Raw genomic sequence first — 10,083 nt, forward strand, 5'->3', positions numbered from 1 at the left:
GGGGGGTCTAAGGCGCTTCTTCTGCAACACTTAATCTTCTTAGAAATTAGATCATCACGAGCCCAGATGGGGAGCGATTGTCCAACATCGCCTATTCTGTCACTGCGCGGTGAGTCAGAGTTGACTGGTGGATGAAATAAGAGTCTGGCTGTATTGTGTCCCCAGAAAAAAAGTATTTTAGAAATTAAATTCTTCAAACACGCATAGCTTTACGTTGTTTATGACGTCAGGAGTCGGGGACACGTGCTGAAACCTTTATTTTTAAACACTGCGTTCCTTCAGATTTGTCTGCTCGTTGAGCCAAACTGCGCAGGCAGCGCACGCTGAAACTAAAGGGAGTGCCTCTCAGAAACATGTTTATAAATAAAAATCACACACTGCTTCATTCTTATTTTTGTCACACAAAACTACAAATCTCCTCAAAGTGTAATCTATGACCACAAATCAACAGCTGACCACACAAAAAAAAAGATAATAAAGTGATTTATCTGATATTTACCTACAGTTCCGTCATTCTCCGGGAAATAAACCCACTCTTCTAGTTTGGTTGTAAAATCCACCGACACAGGGCTGAGGTGCAGGGCAGGTAAACCTCTTAGTGACGGCTGATTACTGTCTCTTGAGCGCTCTGAGCGGAGAAAGTAAACTGGTCGCCTCTTCTTCCCTTACAAGAGTCAAGTCTGCAGCACGGAGCAGGGAATGCTTCCGGTCAGGATTTTCAAAATAAGAATCCTCCTCTAAAGCGCTGCCGCATTTTGTATCACCCACCACCCTTGGACTCAGTGGGGACACGAAATAAATAAATAAAAAGTATAAATAACCTTAAACGTGATATTAAATCTTGAACATTTTTTGAAATATGTTACTTGATTTATAAAATATAAATATAAAAATAAATACGTATCCTTTAGCCCTGTCTTTGAGAATCACTTTGATAATGAACCCATTTAACGCCTTTTAATCAACACAGGACAACTCATTTTGGCAAAAACGAGTGTGGGCTTTTATTTTTTAAAGGTAAAGATTAGCTTCCGGTGGCACTGAAGGCGCAGACGCCGTGATTAATAAACGGTTACATGAGCACGTGGGACTGAAACCACCAGAACTTCTCAGATAACACACGAGCGACAATGTTAATCATACAAATGACCGTGAAAGAGCAGCGAAGCCGCCGAGACACTGAGGCGATGAAACACCTCTGCGCGTCTCTTTGATCTACAGGTGCGAAACCATACAAGGTCACAGGTCACATGGTGAGAATTAGCCTACCATCAGGACGTAGATCTCAGTTTATGACTTCTTTACTGCAGAATGAACTCGTTCATATTTAATTGATCAGTAATTAAATCATCCCCACTGACCCAGAGTGAAACTGAGCAGTTTACTGACCATCTGTTCACTTTAACCAGCCAATTACAGAGCTCTCTTACTGTTGATCTCCTGATGTGACAGACTGTGTGGAGGTGATGAGGGTACTGCTCTTTAATTTGATTAGCAGCAGGCGCGAAACCACAGACCTGCTGCTTTGCAGTCAGCCTGATGCAGAGTGATTCAGAAAACAGAGAGCAGGTCTCTCGGATGCCTCACCAGACTTTGTTTAGTGTTCATAAAGAAAAATATGGTGAGACGTTTGGAGAGCTGTGAGCTGCATTCAAAATCTCAGCAATTCACGCTGCAGTTTCTTTTTTTTAAGTTGAGCACAGAAGATAAATGCTGTCTGTATTAATCTGTTTAGACATCATCGTGCTGTTAGGTTGGGAAATATATCTGACTCAAGGAATGTGAATCACTTAAAAGTATCACGACAGAAAAACATTTTGCTTCTGCTCAACTTGGTTCTGTAGTATATGAAGTTATCACAGAGTTTTTGTGTACGTGACTTCATATACCGACGGCTAACGGTTATGTTAATGTCATATATCCTTCTGTTGTATCTAGGTCAGTGAAATAAACATTTATCCTGTTGTCTCCACAGAACTATAAAGTCTCAGCATTACAGGGAATAATTATGCATTTTAATTGGCCTTCAGTTTATTTTACTGCTGGAGCACAAAATTTGGAGGCACAGTCTGGTGCTCCCAACAGCATTGGTGCTGGGCATAATTGCTGCAAAGTAATGAGGACTCAACAAATGGAGAATGCAGACGTTTGCTGTTCGCAGGTCAGATTGCAGACACATCTTGTTTACAGCTCCTGAAGGACGCCTGCAAGGCAAATTAAACCCATTCCCTCTTTGCTCATCCACTCGAGTGTGCTTTGAGCCCTTCTGCAAAGAAACGCTGGCGTCTTTTCCGCTGAAGCAGCATCACACAATAAAACTGCACACGTGCAGAACAACCTCCAAAGCACGGGAGATGTTACTTTGGGGATTTGAGGTTTCATTGTGTGCGTTTCTGGAAGCGCTTCATCTTCTTCTGTGACACACAGGGAAGCAAAAAGGGTCCCAGAAGTTCAGCAGCGGTTAAATCTCAAAGTTTTCCGTGGAATTCCTCAAAGCGAGACCAAAACGACTCTAGCTTTATCTCGCTTGCCCACTGTATTACTCTCACTCGCTATCTGCAAGTGTTTGAAGGCGTGTGGAATGTGTAAACTAGATAAGCAAAGAATTACACAAGATGTGGTTAGATCACTGAATCGCAAACACACACAGATTTATGACATCACCTAAGTAATTCAAGATGTAATCAGGGCAGTATGGGGTGGGTCCATCTGCAGATCCATGAGACCACTATCATTTGTCTCTCCCTGACACACACACACATACAAACGCACAGGCCGCCAGGCCCCCCAGGTGCTGCCCCATGCAGAGACCCCCTGAGAGGTTGGTGTTTCTCCACTTCTTAAACACAAAGTCGGGGGTGGAGGTTTGTGTTTGCATTCAATAACAGAGCTTAACCCCAAAGCAAGGACGAGTGTGAGGTCTAAGTTATTCATGTGAGAACAAAAACAAGAAGGCTATTAAATTAAATCTAAAACTATGAATTGCTTTCATATGAAGCGTTCTGCTTTGTTTTTTGCCTGCAGTTCGTTAAGAGAGGGAAGAGAAACAAGAAGCAGAATTGCAGGAAGAAGGAAAAAGGTTGCATTTCCTCACGCTCTGGAACATGGCACCACGTTGGTCCTGGAGGGCGACGCTGGCAGGCAGGATCACAGTCAGGGCCAGTCTGTCCTCTCTTATTGTTGGTTATTATGCAAGAGGCTAACTCAGCCAGGTGGAATCAATCTGTCCCCACGAGACACAGATTTCACAATAAAAGACCTGAGATTAAGTTCCAGTGTCGAGTCATCTCAAGACTCACTTCCCAGGAAGATTACTTTCTGTTACACACAATTAAACCTCCATAAAACTCATTTAAATGTAGATTCTGATCATTTAGTATAAATACACCATATCTGCTGAAGTTACACAATATTTTTAGTCTACAGTATAAAATTTAGCTCCCATGGTTAGTTTCAAGTTCATTATTTAAGATTTGTATTGATGTGAAATGAACAGTGCTACTTAACATCTGCTCATTTATTCTTGTCCTATTAGCGCTTGAGTCAGTGTGTCTTTTTTATCTGTATTAGCTTCCTGAAGTACTTCAGATAAACCCAGAAAGCCATAAATCTCAAAAATGCTGTAGCCTCACTGGTCTTAACCCACACAGTCCAGCATGCAGCCCTGCAGTGGCTCTTGGTGAGCGTAGGCGTGTACTTCCATTTCCGAGCAGCGAGAGTCACGAACAACATACAACGGAGACACAAAGTGACCTCATAGGCAGGAATTCTGGGAATCTGTGAGTAAATGAGCCTCCATGTGTTTCCATTTAGTTTGCAGTGATTGAAGCAAACTGCTGCTCCTCAGGGGTGATTGGCCGAAGGAAGAGGGAGAAAAAGAGTCCTGGAAAACAGACGAGGAAAGGCAAAGAGAAGAGGAAGAAAGACACCAGCTTTGAAATGAGGTAAAGGAAGTTAGTAATACTGACTTGGTTGGAAGTTAGGAGTCAATTTCAGATTATATTTACAAATTTCTTTGGAAATTTTATCAAGCCTTAATAATTTAACGGTAATCTAAAAGATCAAACTGGAATTTTTTAAAGAAAAACACAAGTACACATTCATAAACACAAACACGAGAGACATAAACAAGCCCTCTGAGTTTCAGCAGTGAGTTTCGGCCCTTGACAAAGACACGTCCACTGTGAGGACCTGCAGACTGGCCATTTCACGTCTCTTTGCACGTGTTTCTGATCGTTTTGTGGATTTTCACTGCCTTTGTGGTCCTGTGTGTCTGGGTAAGGTGACAGAAAATATCTCAGAAACTACAGGGTTTGAGATTTAATATAAACAGTCATGTTCCTGATTAATCCTATGAAATATTTTGTTCCTCTAGCTCCAAACGCAGGACAGAATTTGCATTTATGTTGCATTTATTAGGTCAAAAACCACTTTACAGCCACCTGGGTAACATCTATAACACTCGAAGCATTTAATGATGCTGGTTTCTCTTTATTACAATTCAATTCTTTCTTATATTCTTCCTGGCAGCAACAAAAATGCCTGTGGTTATTAACCCTGTATCTTTGATGCACAAGCTTTTGAGACCTCTACATCATTCATTTGATTACCTGCATAAAATACAGGATGTAACAAAAATGATACAAATTAAAACTGATATCTGCAAATTGATATTTTGTTTCTTTTTTACTTTTTAATTTGTCTGAAGGTTCACAGTTAAACTTGATTTTAAAAATCAATACACGCTAGTTTACACCCAGCGTCACGGGTGGATGGACTGAATCTATAGGCGGACGCTCCAACGGTAGAATGTTGGTCGAAATTTAACTTCGAGGGGATAAAAGCTTTTTCAAACCTTTTTTTTGGGCAAAGCTAAGAAAGTTTTCAAGCTTTATTCATTTATTTAAAATGAAATGTGTCAGCTGAGCTTATAGATGCGGTTTTTATGTACCAGTGATTGTTGAAGATTATTTTCAGCTCCAAAATAACTGCCCTGATAATTAAAGTAGTCTCTCATGTGCTATTGGAGGGAGCTTTGTGAAACTGATAACATGTAGATTGCATGAAAAAAAGGCTGACTCAGCCACTGTGACGTCACTGCCTGCTCATCATGTAGCGACTTGTATCCACTTAGAGTATAAAATAAGCCTGTGGATAAACTACTATAAATGTTTAAATCAACCTAATCTATCTGTCGTTGCAACACAGGCAGCCCCTTTGATAAATTATCTTGAACATCCTCAGACTGAAGACATAAAATATCAGAGAACAAGTAAATTCAGCAGTGAACAGTACACCGCTCCTTTAAAAATAACCACATGGATCAAATTAGCCAGATAAAATCAGCTGGCGTGGCTTTGAACTGTGGGGAGTTAAGTTAAAGTGCTTCATGTGCCACTGGGCTTCCCTGCAGATTGACACTGTAAATGTCACGCCATTTTTCCAGCTGGGTTTCCCAGAGAGTCGCCCGGCAGTGGAAACCAAAACAATGAATGATGTAAGAGGACTGAGGGCATGAAAACACAGGACACCGTAAATGTGTCACTGTGGCCTTAAAATATTCAGCTGTTAACATAAATGCTTGACAGAGACGTGCACGCTTACACAAATACATACGTTCACCTCGACAACTGCAGTGTGTCGTTGCATTAGACATAAACCTTGCTCCTCCAGCCTCTTCAGCCTCCTTCCTTTCCCACAATGCTCTCCTCTTCTTTGGTCTCCCTGCGTTCCTCCCTCTCTCCCTGCACTCCTTCCTCTTTTCCCCCTCCTCTTCTCTGTCAAGGCTCAGAGGTCATGTGGAGGGTCAGAGCCCCCGCCCTCCTGGAACAAACACACCGAAATAAATAGCAGCAGAGAAAGAGAGGAAGGGAAGCGGCCGGATGATTGCTTTTCTACTTATCGCTGTGCCTGAATGAAGCAGGGAAACAGGCTGTATGTATGCGTCCAGAAATTCATTTTGAAATCTCGAAGGTGAGGATGTGTAGCATGGTGCTCACTTCCTCACAGGGGTGTTTCAGGGTCGAAGTGCAATTCAGATGAGCTGGCAGAAGAAAGCTTGCCCGCTAGTGTCAACATACGTTTAAAATACTGGAAGTGCACTCAACAAAACTGGAGGTGTGTTGGTACAATTAAACACACAAAAGTCCTATTATTTCATTTTTATTCATATATATCGCCAAATCACAACAACAGTCACCTCGAGATGCTTTATGGTAAGATAAGATGAGATAAGAGGGTTCGAGTCTGACCTGCGGCCCCTTGCTGCATGTCTTCCCCTCTCTCTGCCCTCGCTTTCCTGTCCTTTCTCTGCTGTATCTGTCAAATAAAGTTGTAAAAGGCCAAAAAAAAAGGCAAGATAAAGAACCTAGTAGAGAGAAACCCCCAACAACCACTGATAACCAAGCATTTGGTGACAGTGGGAAGGAAAAACCCTTTTAACAGGAAGGAAACCTCCAGCAGAACCAGGCACAGGGAGGCATGCGTTTAATTACATTAAAGGAACAAACACCACAAAGACGGCTGATAGACACAGTTCAGGTTCTAAAATGAGTTTATGCTTGAGCTTATCACACACACAGGGGTTAAAAGTGACATCACAGCTGACACGTGCGGCCGTTTTGCCTCGTGCAGCTCGATCATCAAGACAGTTGTTGCTGTTTTTCCTAAACCAGCACTGAAGCTGTTTTTTCTGAGTTGCAATCGTGAGGCGTTTGCTGCAGTAAGTCTGGTTCTGAGGTGCCATTAAAATCGTTTATGGGGCTGCGGTGACATCACAGTTCATGTGAGCGTTCACCAGTATCAACCATATTCGCTGTTTGCCTTGCGGCCTAGACGGCGCTCTCCTGTAGGCACTCTTTACTGAAGCACTCATCAAAGCAGACTAATGCATGGGTTCAAGCCTTAATGTAAATTAAATAAGTGAGTTATATAGTTAAAAAAAATCTCCCATTCACTAGAGACCAAAACTGCAGTTGTTTATTTCTGGGATTTTTACCATTACGGAGTTTTGGAGTCAGCCTTATGTGGCCATTAGAGGAACTGGAATTCTGAAGTAGCCTCATTTTTTTACAGAACTTACAGATTTTCAATCTGTAAGTTCCAGCTTTCCAGTTTCCAAGTTTTCTCATCTAACATTCGGCTGAAAAATAAATAGGTGGATTTCCCAAAATATCAAACGTTTCCTTTGAGGTTCAGTTCAAGGGTTAAGGTCAATTAGTTTCATGTTAGCGGCAGGTTCAGGGGCTATGAAGAGTAGTCGAGTTTACAGTCCAAACACGTGTGTTTATATGCGAGTGATTGACAGACAGCATAAACCTGGGAACCTCAATAGTTGAAATACAAGACAAACAAACATCCAGCATGCTTTGTTGGTCCTGGAACGTTTCCAGGGCAACTAAGGTGTGTGTTTGTGTGTGAAGCGTAGGAAAAGCAGAGGAAGCTTAACAGATGGAAGCTTTAAAACACTCACCAATGTTTATCTTGTAAAACATCAGGACTGAGAAGAAACCGGTGCTTATGTGCATGTGCTAAATCCAGCCTATGTGTGTGCATGTCTGTGTGTGTTTGTGTCATTTGGATTAAGAAGTGTGTATCTCCATTCTTAAGAAACATCCAACAGAGGCGAGTCCAAAGTCCGGTGCCAATGTTTACTGCACTGTGTGTTTAAGTGTGTGTTTGTATGTGTGTATTTCTGCGTGAGTGAGCGCGGTTCTGGGAACACGCCAGCTGTGGATAGCTACTTTTAAATTTGGCCTGTGGACTGGTTCAGTTTGCTCCACAACAGGAAGTTGAGATGTTGATGTTGGGAGTCTCTGGGAACGGAGGCCTCGTGCAACACTACAAGCTGTGCCGACGTCATCTGAAACGATTCCCCGGAGTTTAATAAAAGTCGGTGAGCTGCAGCTCCGTTTGAGGAATGTGTGTTCAAGCCTCTGAAATGTGTTCACGTAGCTTTGGCAGCTTTCTGGCAGGTCGTGCTGTCATCTTCATTTAAAACATATTTAAATTGGTTCGTTTTCCTGCTCTTACCAGCAAACTTAGCTGAAGATGATTGTGTTAAATGGTTTAGGGTCATTCAAAGCTACTGTGTGTATTTTCCATCGGCATGCTGCGGCATGCTTTAACAACGCCGAGGCATTCTTTGCTCAGGCGATATCTTCCTGATCGCACAATGAACACTTGGGTGAAAAAAAATAACATCAGCTACCCGTTTTATATTCCAGTCAGACACATGGGACATTTTTCACAAATGTAATTTAAGATTTTAATGTAATAATTACTACAAATAAATCTTAAGCAGATGAGAATCATTGATATTTCTATGTTTTGGGTCTTAAAATGATTTATTGAACCTCTAGGCTTGAAAAATAAGGCCAGCGTGGAAGGGCCAACGACAGCACTTCCTCTTTGAGGCTGACTTCCAACGTGTGATGACGCCCATGTTGAAATACTACTTTACAGCTGAAATAAATATGTTTATATTCTGCTGGAAAAATTGTTTCTTCCTTCATAAAAACTGTGCAGTGGAAATATTTTCACTCACCTAGGCTGTCAAGTGACAAGTGTTTTGATCCAAGAAGGCGTAGTTCTCTGCTGATTAACAGAGGTGTGTATCTGTGCATCCATCTGTGGAGGGCTGCTTGCTAATCAAGTTCGCTAGCGTTACCTGTTAGCTTCACACGCCACCCTTTTGTCCAAATATGGCACCTTCGACTTCAAATAACTAACACCGTAGCAGCAAAAACACAAACACTGAATCTAAAACCAATGGTGACGTCACCGTGGCGATAGCCATCTTACATATACAGTCGGTAAGTCGGTGTATTTATTTACGAGCTTTTTCTCCTTCAGTGATTCACACGTATACGGCAACTATATACAGCCTAGAATGGCAGCAAGTTGGTGGCCTGACCTGCTGAAGTCTGCTCCATCCATACTTTGGCTTCCCTCACCTCCATGCGAGGGTCAAACCATCATACCTGTGATTTGACAAAGCATTCATCATCCTGAGCCACAGCAGCCCAGACAAGATGACACTGGGAAAAATAGCACATTTAAACTGTTTCAGGCAGTGACACGTCCTGCACTGGAAGTAACAAAGGTTCTTTCCCCCTGTTTTCCAGTTTTTCTTCCACAGGTTTATGAAGGTGACGTTTAGTAGTCCTTGTACCCGACCATTTTCAGGTGAATGTTTCTTTTGCTCATTAAGCCACTCAACACTGATCTATGAATCATTTAAGGATCAAAAAAGACACCTAACAGAAAGAACCAATTTTAAACTGTATCTTTAGACACTTTGTTACTTTGTCATGAAAACATTTGTTCCATTTCCTCCTGCTGAATCCATGAAAATGCCAACGATAACAGGTCGGCAGGTATGAAATTCTGTTTTTGTACTGACGGGGTGATTTACTTTAGCCTTAAAGGTCCAGATGAAAGACAATACTCGGTTAACTTTCCTCCTGTTTCAGCCGAGGTGCATGGTGACACACTTTCAAACAGTTTGTATCACAGGCTTAAATTTTAGGACATCACAAAACTTCACGAGGAAAAGTCTACATTAAAAACAGGATCTTATTTTGAAAACATCCAGCCCCTGATTCTCAAGACATCTGTGCAGCACTGCACAGACTCTGTTGACTGTCCCTTTCTAAATAAACAGTCTAATAAACTATCTCAGGTCACACTCTGGGTTTTGGCTTAATAACTTTTAGATGTTTACATATTTGCTGAAAACATACTCCAGGATTTTATATCTCTAAGAGCTCTCTCCCAAAATCCGCACAGCATTTGAAGAATGACATTAATTGTCAGTTTCAGGATGGTTATCAGTGTAGAGAGGAAAACGTTTTTCTTTTTTCAGACTCTGGCCGGGCTGAGAATGTGATGTTCCTTTTGGCTCTGACAGGAAAGCACAGCATTGTTTAGTTGCACAAGCGATCCATCATGGAGGAGGAATGGGACCAGTACAGAGGATGAAGAGGAAAACGGAAGGAGATATGAAAAGAGTTTGTTTTGATGGCAGCAAGGACAGTGACCATCAAACCATGAACTGTAGTAACCTGAGCACAAGGAAAGAAA

The 10,083-nt window shown here is 41.9% G+C and overlaps 1 protein-coding gene across 3 annotated transcripts in view; it reads right to left on the reverse strand.

Moving 5' to 3' along the window:
* Positions 1 to 3,211, reverse strand: part of zgc:154093 (uncharacterized protein LOC777623 homolog) — a 15,323-nt gene extending 12,112 nt beyond the window's left edge. Inside the window, exon 1 of one of the 3 annotated variants that reach the window (XM_005932623.3) lies at positions 3,095 to 3,211. The gene's annotated coding sequence lies outside the window, so the exon portion shown is untranslated. Of the gene's footprint in view, positions 1 to 499; positions 684 to 3,094 lie in introns of those variants that run through there. The other 2 variants (XM_005932624.3, XM_005932622.3) reach the window with 2 other exon arrangements.
* Positions 3,212 to 10,083: the final 6,872 nt, after the last annotated feature.

Source organism: Haplochromis burtoni, unplaced genomic scaffold (assembly GCF_018398535.1).
Source record: "Haplochromis burtoni strain Fernald_Lab_line unplaced genomic scaffold, NCSU_Asbu1 Contig_153, whole genome shotgun sequence".
Classification (NCBI taxonomy): domain Eukaryota; kingdom Metazoa; phylum Chordata; class Actinopteri; order Cichliformes; family Cichlidae; genus Haplochromis; species Haplochromis burtoni.